The following is a 20,864-nucleotide window of genomic DNA, read 5'->3' as shown; positions in this document are numbered from 1 at the left end:
ATCTTTGATAGTGGCCCTACCACAGAAGCAAACAGTGCCTGATAAGCTAGAAACTCCTTGGGCTGAGCTTTGGGGCACACACATTTTTTAAATCTCTTTCTCCTCTTCCCATTTCTGCAGACTACTGATCCAAATTATCCTGCTTCATGTAACCACACGCTTTACAGCAATCCATCCAACACATTTTACGTAATTTCTGTATTTTCATTCTCCTTCCGTTGCTCATCCAAAGGCACTGTTAGGACTCCCTATCTGATCCTTGATCTGTGTTCATAAATGCACGTGAACAGAGATACCTGCAGTGGCCAGTGCAAGAAAAGGCACCTTCAGTTTCTCCTCTTATCGCAGAGAAAATGAGTTTTTTAGTTTTCAGATCAGACAGAAGCATCATGCTTCACCAAAAGAAACCTAAGTTTCAATCAGTGTCCTTTTTTGGTTTAGTTTTCTGATTTCTGAGTTCCATGCTTCAATTTATTTTGTAATGACTGAACTGGAAGCCAAGAAAGTGAAGATGCTACCAGAAGAAATTGGACTGCATAAGAAGTTCTAAGTCATCTCGTGAGTCCTGCCAAAACTTTTTGGACTGCGTTTTGAAATAGTCAGAGAAAAGCAAGGATAAAGGCATTTATAATAAAAAAGTAGGGACTAGAAATCTTTATTAATAGGGAACACTGAAAACGCAGCATTTAGGTAATGTAAAGGAGATAAAGGAAATATGATTGTGCTGTATCACAAGAGGCTCGAGTCCATCAAATCTCACCTAACTGTACAAAATCCAAGAAATTCTTCATCCAGTCCTAACATCAACTGCAAATTTGCAGGGACCTCATTGATAAATTGCTCCTAGATAAGAACAGGGGTTTATAATGTCTAATACAAGAAGTATGATAACTTCAGTCTACCTGCTCATTCATATTTCAGGCACTTTGGGGAGGAGGATAAAAGTCAACAAGATCTTCCAGGTATCTTTGCTCCAGGCTGCAGTTCAACTGCAAATTCCTCTGCTCTGAGATCATTTTTGTAACCCACTCACCACCATAAAGCAGAAGGAGGAACCTTTTCCTTTTCTGGAGATCAAGAAACTTTTGGAAGCATTTTTGACCACCTGTTGGTTAAAAAACTCATCTCTGCAGAATCCAGCACAACCCACAGCTGAGGTCCTGGGCTGTAACTTGGCTTTGCCCACCTGACACAAATAATTCAAACATTTTCTCTCCAAAACCAGCTTGGCACACTTACCTGTCAATGCAGGTGACAGCAACAGTGTTGAGATGATCATCAGAATTTAGTTCTATTTCATCTCAAATTCCTGAACAAAACACAGAAAGATATAAAGATTTATAACTGAAGAAAGAAATTAAGTGACCCAATGGCCACCCTATTTAAATTATTTAAAGCAGAAACACTCAAGATGTTTTTTCCACAAAGGAGATTTTGATAGGAGAAGGAGAAAGGAATTTTACTACATTGCAAGTTTCCAAAGTGTACTGTAACATAAATATTATGTATATCTTTGCAGGGCAGTGCCTGCCATGGTTTCCCTCACTCCAGAGTGCTTCTGGCAGCATGAAGTCAGCGCTGAGACAAAAATAGGCTCTTCTGATTATCAAGAAAGACATCATTTCAGGCTACATCTGACAGAAGGTGAAAGGTGCTGCTTTGCTGTTTCCCACAAATATCTTCCTTGATTTAAGCCTTGCCAAAGCTCAGAGCATCCCAGGAATGTGCATCTGCTGAACAGCCCAAGCACCAGCAAAATGCTTGGGTTTGCCTCCCCAAGTCCACCTGAGATGCTGAAATTAGGGTCTGCTGTCCACAGGCCCCCAAAGAGATTCCCTAAATCAGCAAACACGTGCTGAGCATCCCAGTCCAGCTCTGGGCATAGCATCCAGCCAGCTATCCATATCCAGCTCCAAGCGTGCACAGCTGGGTTCAAATTTCATTGCCTTCATTGATGGTTAGAAGCTCCTGCTGAACAAAATACTTTCCTATTCCTATTATGTATTTTCCTCTTTTTACAGATATAAGTGAAAGGGAAAAATCCACCTATTTCCATTGCAACAGCAAGTTTGACTGACTCTACTTTTTGTTATACTCTGCTGTATAGTTTTTCATCAGAAAATACTGCTGAATTACTGTACTTTCAGTGGATTTAAGCCCATTCTTTATTTTAAGAATAGACTTTTACATTTTTCACTAAAAAAATCCTATCCAAAATGTTCTGAGTAGAAAGAAAATACTTGCATATCTGTCTCCAGCACCTGTGTGATTCTGCTCTTTCAGCAGCAACAAAAGAAACTATTGAAGGACATTTCCCAAAATGAGCTGCTGTATTTTGTACCAATGTCAGCTGCATTTGAGATTATGCCTGGTAGGTTTTGCATTTTTAGGGTGGGAGATAAAAATGTGATCTCCATGATCACTGGGGCTACAGAAAAGGTAGATAAAAAGTTCAGCAGCTGTTTCTCAGAAGGCAGAAACCAGAATCTATGCAAGGAAAGAAGTCAGCAGGTTCAAAGTAAAGCAACATAAACTGACCTAACAGGTTTCTTAATCTGAGATGGGATAAACTGCTTCTACATTAGAACTCCCTCTTCTACACACACCAGGTTTCAGTTTCTAAATAGATCCAGAGAGAGAGGAAGAATAACCTGGGACTGGATATATCAGAGAGAAAACTTTCCAAAACTGCTTTCAAATGCAGTCACATCAACTCAATGTATTCCAAGACCAGGTTTTGTTGCCTTTAGGAAAGATTTACAACTTGGTCAGGCTGAATAAAGGTAAGACCACAGCAACAGCTTGCACTTGATTGTGGAAGAGAAGGGACTGCCAGAAGCTGGTTCTGTGTGGAAGCCATTCTTCTATTTACAAAAATTACCCAGCAGCATGATTCCACTTTGCATTTTGCACATTGACTTATTTTTCACTGTGCTGTGCAGAGCTAACCCTAAGGATAAGCAAATCAGCTTGTAAATCCATGGCTTGCCAAGAAATGGGGAAAGCTCTTTAATTTAGAGTATTTATATACTGCAAATTCATAAGAAAACAAGATTAAATGGTGCCAATCCTGACTTCTTAATGAGACTGGATATGTTACACAGTGGAGAAAGGCACTGTCACTGGAAGAGTGAGCAGCTGCCCTCTCTGCTACTTGTGCAAAAGAATTCCCTTAACACCCATGGGCAGACAAAAACCAAGTCCCCTCACAGATCCTGCTTTTCCCTTCTCCTCAAGCGCAGGATCAGTGGAGCAGAAGCTCCTCTCTGTCTCTGTGCCTCCAATGCATCCTTAAATAAATCCCAGTGCTCAGTGAAAGCCTTGGTCACTGCACATCCCCAGCATGTCTTCCTGCAGGAGGTTTCCCTTCCAGACATCACTGCCATGTGTGGCTGGGCAGGAGAGCAGGGCCATGCAAAGGCTCATCCCTCTGGAAATACACCAATCATGACAGACAAGGTGCTTTTCCCTCTGCAGGAGATCCAGTGGGGGTCTCTCCTGCACCTGACCACTCATTTCTAACATGTTTGTAGGAATGTGACACCCTCAGGGAGTTCTGAGCCTTTAAAAACTTGGGCTGAAGTTGAGCAGTAAATTTCCAGAGATACTGGAAAGTAGAAAGAGATGGTTAAGGAAGGGAGAAAAGGCTGCCAGCATGGTCACACAAGCCATTTCCCTGATCAAATCCATCTCTAAAACACCGGGGTGACTCCAAGCTGACCCAAAAAAACGGTGCAGTCGGTGATTTCCATCCAACTCAGTGCTGAGCAGTGAAGGGGTGTGACATTTCTGCAGAGTGCACTGTAGCAGTGGTAACGTGGTTCAGGGAGCAGCAGAGTTGCAGCCATGCAGTATTTATGGGAATCTTTCCCCGTCTCCTTCTCCCTGATTTTCCCCCTCCAGCTGCTTCGCAAGCCCAGCTGCTGCCACTGCTGGAGGAAAGCCCTTGCTGTGCCAACTGTGCTGCAGAGGGAACATTCCCAAAAGATCCGACACAAGCCAAACCTTCCCTCAGATCTGGCAAAATGAGAGAAGGTTACAAGAATTGTGTGAATTTTAGCAAGCAGAATGAAAAAGTCAAGCTTTTCCCGTTCCTTTTTTCACGGTTTGAGGAATTTTCCACACAGGAAGGTAATCCTGTTTGGGGGTGTTTCTCTGGGCCCAGGTGCACACCTAGGAAAGTAAAAGTTACTAAGCAAAACCAAATTCAACTACAAGCATGAATTTCTCCTGACTCACACAAACAAGTCAACAAAAATCATACAACCCTGTCAGCAATCTGAGGCAGAACATTTCTGCCTAACTTCTTAATTCTCTTCCAGTGCCAGAGAATTCCCAGGTTCTGCTTCTGAGCTGGCTCCCAGCTGACCAGCCAGCTTATCTGCACAGATGCCTGCACAGCCACAGAGAAACATCCATCCCTGTAAATTTATGAGGATGGCACAAAAAAGGGATACACTGAAACACTCTAAAATGAAGCACTGGTGAGCATTCAGTGACAGGAGAAGCACGCCTAAATTAACACAACTTCAAATGACACATTTCAGTCATTTAACCCTGACTTTTCTGAACAAGCACTGTCACAGCATCCTGCTTTCTCTGTTGTCAGGTACATAAAAATGCCATCTGCCTTGAAGACCCTTTTAGTGGCACTTAGGCTCGTGTTGCTCCTAGCAGCCTCTGAAATCAAAGGTAATTTATACCTGATGTCTACGAATGCAAATCCCAGCAGAGTTCATTTGACCACAGAACACTTGACACAACCCGTTTTAGTTAAAAACCCACTACAGCAGGCCAGTTATGCTGCATGGAAGTCCTGACTGCTGCTTTAACAAAAAACTCATGTAATTTATAGGGAGCTGAAGGCACTTTGCACTGTCAGGCTGCAGGAAGTCCATTAGTTGAGCAATTCCCAGAGACTCCCTGACTTCTTTAGCACAAATAGACCCCAAACACACACACATCTGAATTCTCCACTTTTCCCCAATTTAAATTGAGAGTTCAATCACTGAGGAAAGCACTAAGACCAAGGCTTGTGTCTCCAGCACATGATGGATTCAAATCCTGACTGGGAGAGAAGCAATAACCAAACCTGACTTGATTCCAGCTCAGCAAAGAAGGAGGCAAGGGGCTGAAAAATGAGTGTAGCAAGGGAAGAGCTACCTGAGATTTTAAGAGGCTACTCTCAAGCTAATCCTGTCATTGTGTAAAGCCAGAGCAAACAAAGCCTGGTCACGAGGTGGAAATGCAAATAGACTCAGAAAAACTGTTCAAGGAAGTGGAAAAATAGTTATTCTCTTTATCAGGAGACACCATATTTAGGCACATGTTTAAAACTCCGAATAGAATTCCACATGGACCTTTTCAGAACTAAATATGAAGTCTACAGCTGCTCAAACACTTGCTGGAATAAACTCACATATTTGTGTCTCTCTTTGGTGCTTTTTTCTATGCTCTACTACTCTAATCTTTTTTTCCTCAGCAGCCCAAACATAACAGCCTAAATGCTTGTATATTGTGTGGCAGCAAAGAATGATCTCCAGAAACGCCAGATGCTTTGAGCCTTCAGATTATTCACTGCTCATGGCAGCACGTTCACGCTAGCAGCAAAAAAAAGTAAATACCAAAATGTAATTCCTGTCCAAATCCCAACAATATAAATATGCACTACTAATTTCATGTATATTAAAGACAAATAACCCCCCGCACATTACTTCTTTGAAGGCACTTAAAGCCACAACTGATAGAGAATAATATAATTCCAGATAGGTCTAGCATCAGATCCTTCATTTGGGCTGCCTGATCATAGTAGGTTAAAAAAACCCCTCAGATATGAAAAGAAAAATCCCTCCTTCCTATGCTTATCTAAACATAAAATGGCAGTATATTTAAGGTAGTATGGACTACAGCAAATTATCAGCAATCAGTGCTGAAAGAAAAAAGCATGCCCTCAGTTCATGGCTCATAATTATTTCATTTCTCAAATACTGCAAAAATCCCTAATAACTGCTAAATAATAAAAGCCCTCCAAAGAGTCAGAAGATGCTCAACTCTGATGTAATTTTTCGTGCAACTCCTCAGCTCTGTCCAACTCAATGAATTCAATCCTAAATTTTGCACTGAATATTTTCTGGTCTTTTGTTCCGTGAGAAGGTGGAGAATTTTGAAACTCAGAGTCACAGGAAAACTTGTACCCATTTCCTACCTCTCCTGAAACTGGATGTTGAGCCTTAGCTCAAAGGAAAACTCGTTGACTGTATGCACCAAAAAAAGGCAGGCTGGTGGTTTTTTAGTCTTCAGCACTTTCCAAGGGTTGTAAATGCGACCAGCTGCTGACCAAAAACAAACAAAAAAAACTTCCAAGAAGTGAATGCTACCCACAGATTCCGATTAGCTAAAAGGGAGAATTGACTCCCAGTGGCAGAATTCTGTTTGCTGTGTTTTTAGCAGTCCAGATGGCTCTGTTTTATTTACATGTCCTATCTAAACAATCACTGCTGCACTGTGGCAACACTTGTCACTGTTGTGACAACAGGAGGGAGATCTCTCCCCTCAGTTATAAACCACAAATCACCAAGGGCAGCCGCAGCCTCTTTATCATCCCCTTCAAGACAGGGATTTCAGTGAAAGATGGGAATCTATTAACTTTGCTGCCTGAGCTATGCTAAGTGGAGAGAGCTGAAAGATGGAGCAATGAAAGGGAGAGAGCCCAGCGTCATGACCGACCTGTGCAAGGACAGCCCCGGTGACCTGCTCACAAATGAATTATTCAGCTGCCAGGTCCTGCCTGGAACTCCACTGGAAGGCACAGGTCAACCCAGCCCCATCCTGTTCAGTTTCTTGGCAACACATTCAGGTTGGTGAAAGTGGACAGGATTGTTAGTTCCAGGGGGTTTGGGGTTAAAAAACAGTTTATATCGCTAGCAGTATATAAGTGAAAGAGAAATGCAAGCTGAAGTGTGATATATTGCGCTTCAAAGTGCAATATTTTGAATAATTTTCAAATAAGTGTATCAATCTCTCCTGGAAGATTAAACTGTTCTTACTAAAACTATGACAGTCATCTCAATAATAAAGAAAACATCTCTGCTAATCTAAAATTCTGTGAAGGTCTAGCAAGGAAACCAGCAAGCGCATAACAAGCCACAAAAGTTAAGAGCTGCAGCCGTGCGATCTCAAGAAATTCATCAGGGCTAATTAAGCTGATGGTTCACAGGCTCTCCACGGAGAAAATTACAAGCAAAACAAGTTTTTTAAAAAAAAGGGAAAACCACATACAAAAATTGTGTAGATTGCTTTTCAGAATACAGGTTGCTCAGCTTCTCCCAGATCAACAAGATCTGGACATGGACCCCCTAACCCAGTCCAAGCTGAGACAGGATTCTCTTCTTTCCCTCAAGAACAGAGATGGCAACAACCAAGGTTCAAGGAAACTGGAAGAATATAAAGGTTTTTACAACTTAGAATTTCATAAGCATCTTGGACAGCCACATGCAAGGAATGCGTTAAGATAATGAACTTGGTTTAAAACAACCAGGTATAAATTTTGAGTCTCCTTAACAACCCACCATCCCCAGGGAAGCCACTGCTCCCAGGCAAATATGTCCCTGACAAAGGGATGGGAGAAAAGAGAATAAAACTGACAGACGTACCCAGATCTCAGTGGAGAGCTCAAGCTGGACCAATAAAACCCACGCCAATCAAGCAAATTATGCAACACTTATTTCCTTTTGCTGAAAACACACTGAAATGCTCATTACAGCTGGAGAATTACAGCTGGAAAAGAAACCCCCAAGAAGGTAGCTCCTAACATTTCACATGTGTGTCAGCCCTGCCCTGAGGCTGTTTGCTGTACTGGCTCTGGGTGCTGAATCAAAGTTCAAATCAAATGCTGAAATTAGGGTCTGCTGCCTTGGGCTCTGGGGAGAAGTGAAGAACACTGTCCATTCTCTGAATCACCAGAGTGAAAGTTCATTCACTGATATCGACAGAGCAGCCAAGCCACAGATACAAACTCCTTACTCACATGACACATTGCGGCAGAGCTCTGCCAAGCATCAGTTTATTTGTTTGGAAATTCCAGTAAGGCTCTACTACACAGAACATCACCTATTCTTTCCACGGGGGGCTTATTTAGCACTGCATCCCCACTTATTGTATCATTGTAACTTAAGGTGTTTGATTTGCACAAGTTTGGCACTGCCTGGAGTACACAAAGCAAAGTAAACAAAATTAGAGCACGTACATTTGTCTCTCACTGTCAAATATGGGTCACACTGTCCTAAGTCATGTGTTTCTTCTATTCAGTTTGGTCCCTTCCCTGGTACAGGTTAGTCAGTCTTGCCCTTGTGACTTAGTTTTGTTATCCACAAAGATGTTTGTTTAGCCCCAGAATAACTATGAAATAATATAACACTAAGAAAATTTATGCCCCAGAAGTAAGGTATTGAAGGAGTCATACACACCTATAAAAAGACACTCAGCTATTACAGAGCAGCTACACAAATATGGAGATTGCTGTATGGAGAACTGACCTTCCATGCTGAAAAAATAAATGTTAATATGCCCCTAAGCAATATATGGCCATGCAGCCCGCTAAGTGAATTCAAATATTCCATATACACAGGTTAGCTGCAGCCTCTGAGTGATCATTACCTTGAGAAACAGTGTTTTATTCAAATGCTACCTCAGAGAGAAGCAGCCCTTCCCTGCCCTGAAAAAACAAGGTGTGTGTCTGTCAGGAACAAAGCAAAACTGATGTGCACCATGTCACCCTGACCTGAGACACAATTACAAGGTGTACCACAGAAAAAAAATAATTTAAAATAAAAGGGAGAAAGTCCCCACAACTTCAAAAAGCACATTTGTGTGTGTGAAATACAGAAACACTCATTTGCTGAAAGATGTATAAGGCTTCCATTAAGCCATTCTTTAATCTCTAGGTGACAGAAAATGCTTTCCTGGTTATGTGAAAGACAGAAAAAACAGTAGGGAGCATGGAATTTTGCAGCAGAATAGCTGCAAAAGCTATTATTGGCGATAATCCCAAGTAAGATCTGAGCAGCCCAACCATCCTGAGCTGTCCTGGGGTTTTCCCATAAGTGCTCTTCCTCCAAAGAACAGCTCTGGGTCCTATTTCCTACAGGGAAGGAACCAGGAGTTGTCTGCGGAGCTGCAGCAAAACTTACATCGCCCACTGAGCACTTCCAGCTTAACTTTCAGCAAGGTTTGCAAGAAGTCCAAAGGGAGGAGAGAAGCTGGCAACAGGGAGCAGCAGGAGAGAGGCACGACTGGGCAAGGAAAAGGCAATTTGAATAGGAAGCTGATTAACTTGAAGTGAATTGGGCAAAGCCAATTCCAAACACATGGCATTGGAAATGCAGTTGATTGTTCCCAATCCAGAAAGAGAGTGTGGTGCAAATGTCAGTTTTCCTTGCTGCATTCATAGGAATAACTGGGATATTGGGGAAGAAATAAAGAACAAAGTACAAGATATTAAATCATGGTGTAAATATGTGAAACTCAGGCCCTGGCTCTACTCTTTCCCTGTCTATGTGGTGTGAATGGCTGCATCTCCAGAGCACCTCAGCTCCTAGCAGCCATATCCTTATATTTTTCCTACTGGCATCATGAACCTGATGGCATTACCAACCCCAGACAAACTGGGGGATCCTTCAGAGGACAAACCACACAGGCACCTCATGTGCCTCATTAATTCTGCTAAACACAATAGGAAGCAACCCAAAACAAATATCATCACTTAGTGCAGACAGGATCAGCTCTTGTTAACCTATTAACAGCACAATTAGCAAAATGGATATTCCTGCTCATCATCCATTTTCCAACTTGCAAACAATACTTTGAACAGATTAGAACAAAACCTTATCAGTAGAAGTTCCACCTGAGATGTAATATTTTCAATTAGGAGCTCACCAAGTTTCCCCGTAATGCACTGAGGTTGATTCTTGGAGTTCCTAGAAGCTCTGAAAACCTGGCATCCATTGAGACATCATTTCATAGAGAGAAAAGTTTAAAAAAAATCCATTTCCCTTTTCCCCAAACAAAGCCCAATTCCTAACACCTTCCAACACCCATTGTGCTGGCAGAGCTTTGTTGCCAGATCGCTGAAGTTTTTTTCCCCCACAGTGAGCAGAGCAAGGCTGAGGAGGACACACACCCCAGTTCAGCAGCACTTGGGTGCAGTGGTCTGGGTCAACCCCAGTCCTGCTCAGAGAGCAGCAGTGGGAATCTCTGAGTTGTTCCAAGACTCTCACCCTCACTGACAGCTGTGTCTTTGTAGTCACATTCTGCAAAGCCGACACAGTACAACATCCACCGTGAAAAAATGCCCTTTTGTCTGCTCTAAATCAAATTTTATACCCAAATTTTGATTCCAGTTTACCTCTCTCATGATGCAGAGACCCATGGACAATGGTACCCAACTAAATCCACCACCTTCATGATATTGCAGCATATCTGTCTTACTGAGAAAGTCTTTTCTTAAGCATCAGGTACTCATTTAATATAGACTTTAAAAAAATAAAAAACCAGAACAATTTTCACTCATATTGATTGCACTGTATAACAGCAGTTAAAGTGAGGTGGGTTTTTTTCCTTGGGCCAGAGTGCATATCAGTGCTGTGTGTACAACAAACTAAAGCCTGACTTAAATATTTTTTTGCCATAATAAAATTTATCATAAATAGTTATATACTGAGAGATTACAATAGAAAAAACTGTTTACAAAGAAAAAAAAAAAAAAAAAAACACACCAGATTTCAAACTGAAAAGCTAAAACTACCATGTAGGTCAAGCAGGTTTTTAATTTTAAAAAGAGACAAAGTAATTTTCAAAGCAGAAGTTGACAGACTGGAGAGAAACTGAAATACTGAACAGCAAGTTCATAAACAAATCAGCTGTAGCCAAGTGCTAAGAGGGCAAGGAAGGAACAAATAAAAAGTGCAATTGCAACAACATTGGAGCAAGGCTTGGGTTAATAATTACACTGATATGGAGTACAAATGATGAAAAGTTTTTATTTAGATAACACTTCACAGGACCGTTTCACACTTCCAGCTGCCCAGTAAGGAAACGTTGATATCTGAAGATCTCAGTAGGATATTATTTTCAGTTTAGGTTAAAAAATAGACTCTTAGTATCGATAAATATCAATTAAATTAATATACCAGTGCACATGTCATTTTGTACTACACAATATTCTGCCACTCTGAATAAAAGTCACAAGCATGAGCAAACAGTACCAAAAAAATTCAATATGCCTTTTCTCCTAGAAAGGTATTGCTGAGAGCCCAACTAATGTATTCAGCATAATTTGCACTGTATTTTGTCCCATCTGGTTTGGCATGTAAGGGAGCTTTGCCAAAAAAGGGAGCTTTGCAAAAAAAGGGAGCAATGCATAATTGGATGAGTTGAATTTCATGAAGTTTATGCCTTCTTTGTCAATCTGAAGTCTTAGGGGAGTAAAGTTCCAGAGTAATCTTCAAAGTCTCAGCCCAGCTTTGTTGACAAGAAAGAAAGTCATATCCAACAAGTGGAATACCACATGAGAGAAAATTTCAAGGAAATGTTTAAGTTTTCAGTTGAACTTTGAAAAGGCTCCTTTTTCTCTTTTGGGCTTTGGAACATAAGAAGGTGTTTATTTTGGGAACTCATTAAAAATTAAGGCCATGCCCTCTGTAGAAGCAGAAGCGCAAAAGCCACGAGTCACCCACACTGTGATATACAGATATTTGGAATTAAAAATGTAATATAATCCCCTGGCAAACAAAGAAACAGAGCCAGCTCCATGGGATAGCAGGCACTGCACTGACACCACACAGCTGTGTGGGAAACAATGTCTCTCCTCAGGAGAAAAATGGGGAATACAGTGTTATTGGGATATCATAAGGAGGGAACAGGAAAAAAGATGATAAAAGCAAAATACTGCCTTGGACTGCTTTTTCGTGATATGAATTTTTTTGGGACCTTGACATATTTTCTTCCATGTGGCATTTAAGGGCATCTCTCTGCATTAACACTCAGAGTTTTGAAGTCTGAATATTGGCATAAATAACCAACCTCAGCAGAGCTGCTGACACCAGCTGAGGACCTCCAAGCAAGGAAAATAAACACTTTTGTTCCTCAGATGTTTTCCCTGCTCCCGAAGTGTAAAAATTTCACTTGGCTTTATCCTGCACGTTCAGTTTCCCTGACTGACAGGCAAAGTGGCATTCACAGTGACACACTTTTCAGACCTGACTGTACACGTGCAAAGGCCAGAGGGAAAAAAATCAGAATTTGCCAGCTGTTAAGCTGCTCCTGATAATATTTTCAAATATTCATTTAAGGTGAACTTTGCTATCAGGTAAACGCTGTGGTGATGGCAAAGTGGTGCATGTTTGCCCTCTACAACATGTGAAAAATGGTGAGCTCAGTTCAGTTTTGCAGAAAACAGGGAAAAACCGGCATCCACAGGTGTGAGACAAGTCCTGTGGGCTGAAAGGCCAGGAGGAGTATACAGTGCTGACCCTGAAACGGCTTTTCCCCCCCGTGAGAAGCCTCTGTGTCCCCCTGGGACCTCACCTTTGTACCACGAGCAGAGCGGTTCCAAAAGCACCCAAGAGGATGAACCTGCTCCTCTGTCCTGATGGGATGGTGCCTTCCAAAGGGGAGAGAATGGCTCCAAGGGGATGGAACAGGGCTGAAAGCAAAAAGCAGGCAAAGGATTACATTTCTGTGAATTGCTGACTTCCCAAGCAGATTTCAGGTCCGTTTCATAGAGATGATGATGGCAAGAACAGCTCCATTGCTTCCCTCAGGGACCCACAGCTGGCACACCCTGCTTGTCCTACTAGGAATTACATCCTTATAACCTGTAGCAGGCAGGGAGACAAGCCTGTCTACCAAAAAACTGCCATTCCCCTTGAAACTTTTCATCTTTGCCAGGTCTGACCCAAACAGGGTAACAAAGGGTAGGTCAGCAGCAGCAGGAATGGGTATGATCTGGCTGATGTTTTCCAGGCTGGAGCACGCTTCAGAAATATCCCAGTATTTCCTGCAGAAGACAGGAATTGTCCAGCCCACTGCACTGATGGCAGCATCATTAAAGTAATGCACAGAAACAAAACTCACAGCAATGTGCTACACCCAGTCCTGTCCTATGAAATTGTTGTCTAATTGGATAGAGATCATCTCAAAAGCCAGGACGTTTTCCTACAGCCAGGGTCCCTGAGAGCTGCTTCAGAATCTGCTGTCAGGAGCAATGGCCACAGACATCAACACACACCAGCCTAAATTAAGGAGCCAAATTGCTGAGCTTGCTCCGTGCTCTGGGAGGCTCCGAGAGGAAAGCAGCTGGTCTGAAAGACCTGCTGGAAGATTTCCACAGGCCACTCACCTGCCAGGTTAAAACTTACTCTTTCTGGAAATAGCTAAGCTGTAAGGACTTGCCCTGGGAGTAACCCAGAGTCTGCCAAGTGGCACAGACTTATTAACACCTCATTTTTTATCAGATCCAGAGAGGAGGTGAGCAGTAGGGGCAGGTGTCCCATTCTCCCCATCTGCAGCATGGCAGTGGGAAAGACTCAGGTGGGAATGTTCTGTGGTGGAGGAACTAAGTGCACTGGATTTTGATCAATTGAAAAACATCTCCATGTGTGACAGTAAAACATTTGAAAATAGCAGGGAGGTGGAAAAGTGTTGGTACACATCAATTTTAACCAAAATGTGACTTAACCAAAACTCAGCATGGTTCTCAGTCATACACCCTAGCCACATCAGTCTCTTTCCCTGGAAAAAGTGCTTTCAAACTGTATGACGAAGTTCAACATAATTCAATACCAGGCCACTGCACAGCACAGCTCCTGCCATCAGTTCTCATTTAATATTGGTTTCATGGGATCTGTGCACAGGCTTTTCTCATCACTAAAGCTTCTCCTTATACCGAGAAAAGTCTTATTTCAAATTCTTTCATTGCATACTTCATTTAATTGAAAATTTTGGTTCTCTTTTGTTGCAGCAGCCCTCTTGTAAGAGGGTAGAAATGAGCCGAGACACAGACTTCTCATTTATCACAGGATAAAAAAGGTCCTGGCTTATTCCCCTTCACAGCTCAGCCATCCTGACTCCAACCATTCACTGACTCTGGTTGCAGCAGCTCCTGCTGTAGGTTTCCCTTGCAGCCCCTGACTGCTGGGTGTTTCCTGCTAAAGTCTGTCTGCAGGTATCAGTTTGCAGACTCTGACTGCAGCTTTTACCCAGCCAGACTGTGACTGCAGGTTCTACCAACAGGCTCTGACTGCACACCCAGACCGACCTCACAGCATGATCCTCTCTCCCCAGGATCCTTCGTCCTCTTCTTGTTCCTTCTTCCTCAAGGTTCCTCCTCCTTCACAATGCCCCCTCACTGGCTAAGCAAATCCCTTTTAGCAGTTCTCTTTATTGGCTACACCTGTGACTCATCAGGAGCGAGGCTGTACCGTTAATTAACACAGCTGTTCCTTATCCAGGGCGAGGTCACCTGTATTCCCTTCTCCTGCAAAAAAGAATGAGGTTGGAGTTGGTGTATAAACACACCATCAGTGATACCTCAAGCTACTAAGACATAGATCCAGCTTTCTCAGTAAAAAAATTCTGAGACAAGACTTTTAAAAAGATTCCCCAAGAAGGGAATATTCTTTTACATCTAGACAACATCAGAGATTTTCAGGGGCGAAATTGGCTAACTGTGACATCTACAGCTTAATGAAGAAAGAGCACCGGTTCAATCAGAAAAGCAGGAAGCCAAAGGGTTGTATTTGGAATAAAGCTAACTTTGGGAAAGCATTTTATGTTTGTTACATGGCTGAGAAACAGAGACACCAGTTTTCCACTAGAAACAGATTCTTTTACCAGCGGATTAAATATGTGACATTTTAAGGACTTTTTCTTACACTTGTTGCCTTTTCCACTGCAGACACTTTTTCCCTGTTTATGAATGACTCTTGGTCATTTCTCTCCATCTCTGCTTCTCTTTTTCTTTAATATCTGACCTCTTTCTTCCTTTTCCTCCCCTACATTTTTCCCTCAGTGCTCTGGCTGGGCTTCTTTCCAGCTGCTACCACCAGCTATGAGAAATCACCTGGGAACAGATCTCCCTACCAGACACAGCAATGTGGAAGTATTATCTGCAGAATTCAAACTATTCAAGATGCACAGTCTCTTCTCACATCCCCGGGTAAAATTCATTACGGGGGAGTGGTTGAATGATTTGAAATATTTATATTGAAGCGATAACATAAATTAAAGGAGTAATACCTTGATAAGACATCAGATTAAGGACTATTGAATGTGTTCTCCGTTACACTCTGGTGATAGAACTTTAAATGTAAAGCTTAAGATGCTGGTTTCACAGCTCCAGAGTTTAAATAACCGCTTTCCTAACTTTCAAAATTTACTCAGACAGAGTAAACATCCTCTGTAATTGACAGGATTAGTCCCAGAAGTGTATTTCCAACTGCATCTTCACTACAATTTTTTCATGTTGTCGCTGCTGATATTTTGTCAGTAAAGTTTAATTAAACAAAAGCACTCGTGCGCTGTTCTTCTGAAATTGCACTGATGAGCTGGCGTACAAGGTGAAGAGTAATGGTGCTACCAAAACCCGGATGGGCGATATCTAGAATCCAAATGGAGGAATTTAAAGGCTCCACTTCTGACAGCGAGTCCGGGCACTCCCACTCCACTTTGGAAGGAGCCAGCCTGGTCAGTCCCATTTTTTCTCTGGGCACAGCCAGCCTGGTCGGTCACAATGTGTTTTGGAGAGGAGCGAGCTCGGCACGTGGGAGGGAGCTGTGCCTCATGGCCCTGGGGATGGAGCAGAGCCACTGGCCTATTTTATGGAACTGTGGAGGCAGCCACAGTCTCTGGTGCCTGTGAGGTGGTGCTGGCTCAACGCTGACTGCACGGCTCAGCACCCCCTCGTTAGGCATCCCATTGCTCAACCATGCACAGCAACCAAGATCCTCCCCGGTGCTCCCAGTGTCCTGAGCACAATGCACATTCCTCACATGCTACAGCAGGAGAATCCATGCTCAGCAGTGAACACGGGTGCACTGCCCTCTCCTGCTTCTGCTCATCACGGTGTCCTAACTGGTTTCTTAAAAAAAAAAAACAAAAAAACCCCTGTTCTCTACGTGGGAAATCATACACCTTTGACTTTTAACACAAAAATTCATTAGAAGCAGTGTCGAGTGTGAAACATATCTCAGGCATCAGAGAGCTGCTCGTGTCCTAGCATAGAAACCAAAATGCTTTTCCAAATATCACTGGAACTTCAAGCTGATCCGAAGTTTGCCGTACGTTTTTATCTTGCTGTTTAGATCTTTTATTTGTATCAACAGAACTGCTGCACGCTGTCTTCCCCTCCTTCCTGAAAGAGGGGACATGTTAAAGCTGCTATCCTGAATAGCGGCGGCACTTTCTGTTTGCTCCCGAGGGATTTTGTGTTTGTAACCACGGTGTAACTCATCCAGCAGCACACGGGGTTTGCAGCACGGCTGTTAATCCTGTTTCCAAAGCTTTTCCAGAGAGGGAGAGCCCTTACACGCTCTGGCATCTGATCCAGGGTAACCCTGTGCTGGCTCCCGCATCCACCGACTTGAAGGCAGCCTATTAAAACAAGCCCCGAGTTCTGGGCAAGCCATGCATAGCAAAGGCACATTCCAGGGGTTTTAACGGGAATTCAACCTCATCTGCTCTTCCTTAAACGTGCAGCGTCTCCTCCGTCAAACGCGCTCACTCAGCCTCTCTGAGATGGCAGTAACAGTCACCTCCGCGGCCGCGACAGAGCCCGGGAATTCTCATTCCCAGCATCTCTGACATCAGGCAAAAACACGCTCCTGTAAACTGCTGGCAAAGCGCCCGTGCCGTATCCCGGGCTGCTGATTGCTGCACACAGGCACTCCCAGCCGGATCCTTCAGCTCGCACACAAAGCTCTGTGCCAGGGAAACCGAAATCCAGGGACAGCTACAGAGCTCTGTGCCAGGGAAACCGAAATCCAGGGACAGCTACACTGCCAGTCTAGCTCAAAAGGACACTATTTTCCCCCTGCTTTCCCTATATTCCTGGAAATCTGCAAGCTCCCATCCACACTTCCCTGGAGTTTCTGGAAAGTGGCAGAAGCTCTGCTCGTAAATGATCACGATGAGTTTCAGCGGTGGCAAAATGAGTGTACAGTGAGTGTACACCAAGCTGACTTTTTTCATTTTTAATTTTGAAACTTTCTGTTGAAGTATGAAGACTGAAGAAAGAAACTGATTAGAAAAATCACTCTCAATGCATTTTTTAATTTATTGTTCTTCCCTGGATGGAATGGAAAATGAAAAATAAAGCAGAGAGCAAACAGCAGTGCTGAAAGCAGTTTATGTTCTCAGAATTCCTGGTTTGTGAATTCCAGGTGTAACTTCTCAGGCAGGCAGGAAAATTTGGTTTCAAAAAACATTGATTTTAGCACGAGGGTGTTTTTCAGAAGTTAATGACATGCAAATCATTATGCATGTATTTACATTTTTGATTAGAAGACGATTGAGAAGATAGAAAATAGAGCAGTGATCCTCCTGTAGGTCTCAGCAAAGCTGTTCCAGGTCTGCCAGAGACGTGAATAACACAGACAAAATAAGCAAAGGCCACAAAAAGGAAAGGATTAAAAGGCTGGAGATGACTTCTCTCCACCGTCCTCACCAAGGAGTTCACGCTATCTAGGGTGCCTACTTTTTTAATTAATGGAAAACTAGTTTGATGGGAAGACCTACGTCACGCTGGGGCTCTGAGGGGCTTCTCTGGAAACTCACAGTTCCCTTACACTGAGAACGCTCCTCCAGTCCCCAGCAGAACAGGCCGACCTCAGGAGCTATGAAACCCAAGCCTGCCAATGAAACTGAAGACAGAAATTTGATCGAGCCAGTGGAGTCTCTTGCATAATTCACTTTCTTTGGAGCACTCCTGGCTGGGTTGGCGAAGGAGCTCAACAGTTCCCAGCCTTCCTCCAAGAGACCCTTTCTAAAGCTGCAGGACTCCTCGCTCAGATGTATTTTCATGGGCTCTTAATTCTAGTTTACAGCAGGACACCTAGAAAAGGTGTGCAGGAGTAAACACTTCTTCTGGGCAGTGTTCAAGCCTTCCTACCTGAATTCAGCTGCTCCTGTTTGCATCTTTAATCCTTCCAGGCCAACCCACTGTGGCTAGAGAAGGAACGCCAAAGCTGCTCTGTAGTTTGGAGTTTCTGTACCTGCCTGCGCAAAATAATTGCAAATACCTGATTTATGGAAGTGCTTATACCTGATAGATGTAAGGTCATATGAGCCATCGAATTTGAGACCGGGAATGAGTGGTGGCATCCAGCAACAAATCCAAACATTTGCCAGCAGGTCCTCCAGCTCACCAAGTGTAGCTGCAACTTTTAAACAGCACAGGAACTTGGAAAGTGTGAATCCATATTTCACCCTTTTCTTGCTGTCTTACCATCTAAACCTGTGCATCATAGAATTATAGAATGGTCTGGGTTGAAAAGGACTTTAAAGAGCATAGCTACAGGCCTCAGGAAAAAAGTGGGAGAGATTAAAAATATTATCAATTACCAGCTCTACCCTGAAGAGCTCCTTCAAGCAACACACAAAAAGAAAAGCCCCCACCACTAATTACCTATTTATTCACCAGAGAGTTAAGGCGCTGTAAAACCTGCACTGAGGTGTCACGCTGCTGAATTGCATTCCAGCCCAGTTACCTCCCAGGACTTGGATTGTTTTAATGTGTTACTGTGTTTTTAATGTAAGCAAGGGAGAGCCATTCTCTTTCACAGTTAAGTCACAACCTTGATCCACAAATAGCTTTAAACAAAGATAGCGTTTGTTTCCAAAGACTTTTTTTTTCCTCCCCTGACAGAGAGTCCCTTCAACAAGGCAGGTTATTCTGAGAGGGCTTAAACAGAGCCAAGGCCACAGGAGGAAGGGAAGATAGAAAAAAGACAAGGACGTAAAAACTTTCAGGAGAAGAATACATTCACCAGCACATTCAGTCACTTGCAGGAAGGTTGCATACTTCTCCTGTGTTAAAGAGCAAGGCTGATTCAGTTTCCCACTTCTTTTATGACTGTGGGAAGCCCTTAGGAAGCACTTTCCCAACATCCACACTCATATTCCCCTCTCCTACCTCACCCTGCCGCTCGCGGTCCTACAAACAGAGGGGAGCTCCCTTTGCGTTTGAGCGAGGATTCATCCTTCCTCACATCCTCGCTTATCTTCTGCCCCTCTCCTCAGTGCGAAGAAGCCGGAACGCTTTTGTGCCCCCGTCAGCCTTGCCACGGTGAGCGCCGGGTCCACCTGCACCGCCCCCTCCGGTCCTCACGGCCACCTGCCCATCCCCTCACGGCCCCATCGGCTCCCCATCCCCTCATCTCCACCTGCCCATCCCCTCACGACCCCATCCCCTCACTGCGCCCTCATCTCCACTGCCCATCCCCTCACGACCCCATCCCCTCACTGCGCCCTCATCTCCACTGCCCATCCCCTCACGACCCCATCCCCTCACTGCGCCCTCCCCATCCCCTCATCTCCACCTGCCCATCCCCTCACCGCCCCATCCCCTCACTACGCCCTCATCTCCACCGCCCCATCCCCTCACAGCCCCCTCCCCTCACCGCCCCCTCCCTATCCCTTCATCTTCACCTGCCCATCGCCTCACCCATCCCCTCACCGCCCCATCCCCATCCCTACATCTCCACCTGCACATCCCCATCCCTACATCTCCACCTCCCCATCCCCTCACCGCCCCATCCCCATCTCCTCACAGCCCCCTCCCCATCCCCTCACCGCCCCATCCCCATCCCCTCACCGCGCCATCCCCACCGTCAGCCAGGGCAGGAGGTGCCTCTTGCCTGGCAGGAGCAGCCGGTCCTCCCTCCTCAGCCGCGGGCTGGGGATGCGCCTCCGAAACTCCGCCGCCGAGCTCGGCGGAGCCCTCCGAGGGGTCCCGCGGCCGCCGCCCCTCCCCTCACGCCCCGCTTCACCGGCGAGGGGAGCGCGGCGCCGGTCCCTCGGACGGGGCAGCGCCGCGATGCCCCCGGCACCGGCTACCGCCGCCGCCGCCGCCTCCTCGGGCTCGCCCGGGCTCGCCGGGGCCGCGTTTCCCGGGGGGGCCGGTCCGGGGAGCCGCCCCCCGGCCGGCCCTGGCAGCGCCCGCCTCGCCGCCCGGGCCGCCCCCTGCGCCCGCCGCCCCTCCGCGGCCGCTCCCTCCCAGGGCCGCGCCCCCGCCCCGGCCCCGGCCCCGGCCGTGCCCCCTCAGCGCCGCGGGCCCGGGGTACCTGCGCTGCCGGCCGGGAGGCCCACGCTGTCCCGGCTCGACCCTCAGCCAGCGCTGCTCCCCGCGCACTCCATTCCTTGGCTTTGTTGTGTTTTTTTTATACTCCGGCTGCCCCGGGACCGGCCCGAGCACGCTCAGCTGGGCGGGAGCATCCCGCGCATCCCGGCACGGGGCGGCTGTGCAGAGGCTCCGCTGCTGCTGCTGCTGCTGGGGATGAACGGCTCCGTCAGAAACTTCTCCCGACGCGCCCAAGGAATGGCTTCCCAAGGTTTCCCAAGGAATGGAAGGCGCCAGGCTCAACACAAGCGTGCGGAGGGAGCACGGATGCGGAGCTGGCGGCAATCCCGGCTGGAGATGTGGGCAGGGATGCGCTGGTCCCTCACGCTCCGACTGCGCGGCTGCCGCTACTGCTGCCGCTGCCGTCTCCCCACATCTTCTCAGCCGGGGAAAGCCCAAAAGCACCGCAGGCTGTCACGGCACGGGCTGGATCTCACGCTCCCATCCCGAGCTACGATCTCTGCCCAGGCAC

General features: G+C 45.3%; 1 protein-coding gene across 2 annotated transcripts in view; it reads right to left on the bottom strand.

The window, feature by feature from the left end:
* The window catches only part of SHANK2 (SH3 and multiple ankyrin repeat domains 2), a 274,396-nt gene extending 255,961 nt beyond the window's left edge, over positions 1-18,435 (bottom strand). For both annotated transcript variants that reach the window (XM_058420947.1, XM_040067120.1), the window contains exons 1-4: positions 18,317-18,435; positions 14,315-14,533; positions 12,583-12,700; positions 1,240-1,309 (exon numbers count right to left, since the gene is read on the bottom strand). The gene's annotated coding sequence lies outside the window, so the exon portion shown is untranslated. The remainder of the gene's footprint in view (positions 1-1,239; positions 1,310-12,582; positions 12,701-14,314; positions 14,534-18,316) is intronic.
* Between the last annotated feature and the right edge of the window lie 2,429 nt (positions 18,436-20,864).

The sequence above is a fragment of the Hirundo rustica genome, chromosome 6, assembly GCF_015227805.2.
Source record: "Hirundo rustica isolate bHirRus1 chromosome 6, bHirRus1.pri.v3, whole genome shotgun sequence".
NCBI classification, from domain to species: domain Eukaryota; kingdom Metazoa; phylum Chordata; class Aves; order Passeriformes; family Hirundinidae; genus Hirundo; species Hirundo rustica.
This window is presented reverse-complemented; position numbering and strand designations above follow the sequence as displayed.